General features: G+C 46.3%; 2 protein-coding genes across 2 annotated transcripts in view; both read right to left on the bottom strand.

Moving 5' to 3' along the window:
* Nucleotides 1-1,800, bottom strand: part of galcb (galactosylceramidase b) — a 379,778-nt gene that overhangs the window by 114,509 nt on the left and 263,469 nt on the right. The window lies entirely within an intron of this gene.
* The window catches only part of kcnh5b (potassium voltage-gated channel, subfamily H (eag-related), member 5b), a 149,485-nt gene that overhangs the window by 109,876 nt on the left and 37,809 nt on the right, over nucleotides 1-1,800 (bottom strand). The window lies entirely within an intron of this gene.

Below are 1,800 nucleotides of genomic sequence, written 5' to 3'. Positions count from 1 at the left end.
TAACTGAATTAGGACAATTCTGCAAAGATGAGTTGGCCAAAATTCCTCCAGGACGCTGTAAAAGCCTCATTGCACGTTGTTGCAAACACTTGGTTGCAGCTGTTGCTGCTAAGGGTGGCCCAACCTGTTATTAGGTTTAGGGGGCAATCACTTTTTCACACAGGGCCATGCTGGTTTGGATTTTTTTTCAACTTTAATAATAAACACCTTCATTTACAAATTGCATTTAGTGTTTACTTGGGTTGTCCTTGACTATTGTTTAAATTGGTTTGATGTTCCGAAACACTTAAGTGTGACAAAAATGCAAAGGAACAGGAAATGAGGAAGCAGGCAAACACTTTTCACACCACTGTAAATAGGAAAAAAGAGTGAAGAGCTAGAGGAAGATTCAAATAGACCAACAGGACCTTAGGGTGAAGGCAATGGCTTTTAAAGTGCATCTTTAAGGAATTTTCAAGCTAATCCTGCACGGCCTGCTGAAAGACAACTGGAAAGTTACAAATTCTAATTACTCTCCACGTTCACAGAAAAACTGCCCCCCCATTCTCTCTGCCAGAATAAAAACACTGCCCCATCTATTATTAATCAGTACACATAATGAGCTTATTAACTAAAAAAGGCAGCTGCTGTTGTGTCTTATCCGAGTCAAACAGCCACACTAGCAGCTTTGGGAGGCTCCAATTGGAGAGTGTAGCTGTCGGCTACATGGCAACATGCTCAGGGCGACAAGGGTAACAACGGATGTTTAACAGGCAGGTTCTACTACGCCGAGCACTAAACCCAGCAGTTCAGCAGAGACTGATGGGAATGTCGGTCTCTCTGCGCCAAAACTCATGGAAATCTGTCCAACAGACTAAAAAATCTAAACCGCCGGTCCTGCTTGGAGGATAGAGCCGATCTGTAGCTCACCTGGCAGAGCGTACACCCCATTTGTACTGGGTCCATGTAGGATCACATCTGACCCCTGGCCTTTTTCTCAAGGCTGATTTATGGATCTGACTGGTGCAGCCACGACACTGGGCCACAACGGGGAAATGAAACGCCACATGCGGTAGACAGTGACAACAATGGCCGCCGGGCCACGATCCGCGGTCTCTGGGGGACGCAACAACGGGGAAATGAAATGCCACACGCCGGCCAAAGGACCGCCACACTCGGGACGCACAAAGACAACGGGACGGTTGTGGTTAGGAAAAGAACAACAGGGAAAGGAACCATCACCACGCGGGACGCAAACTAAAGCATTGATACCCGACCCAAGCCCGACGAAATTAAAAAGTGCTGCGCATCCTTTAAGAGAGCTCAGTGTTTGCGTGTGTGTGTGTGTGTGTGTGTGTGTGTGTGTGTGTGTGTGTGTGTGTGTGTGTGTGTGTGTGTGTGTGTGTGCAGGAAAGGTTGACACATTGACCATTTTAAACTAAACAGCTTACTAATGTGCGCTGATCCGAATGCCTTTCTACAGTTGCTGTGTCCAGGCCAGGCTTGGACAGAAAAATTTGGCACGATCCGGACTCTAACGCGATCCCCGGTCCCCGGGGTGAAAGTCCTGTGCTGTTTGACCCCCCCCAACCAACCTCCTTACACATAGTATTGATACTACTTACTACCGTAACCATGCTGTTATCTGAAAGGTGCTTCCCAATGAAATACATTAGTTTAAAATTTGGGCTCACCACCATGAACAAAATGAGAAAACCAGGTCCCTGTACACGGATTAATAGATTTAACTTCTCTGAGAGCACGGTTCCCCAAACGGTACGAGTTTTTCCACAACGTGTTTTCATGAATTGTTTTTTATGA

Source organism: Etheostoma cragini, chromosome 20 (genome assembly GCF_013103735.1).
Source record: "Etheostoma cragini isolate CJK2018 chromosome 20, CSU_Ecrag_1.0, whole genome shotgun sequence".
In the NCBI taxonomy this organism is placed as follows: domain Eukaryota; kingdom Metazoa; phylum Chordata; class Actinopteri; order Perciformes; family Percidae; genus Etheostoma; species Etheostoma cragini.
The sequence above is the reverse complement of the archived record's forward strand: the minus strand, read 5'-3'. Positions and strand labels throughout refer to the sequence as shown.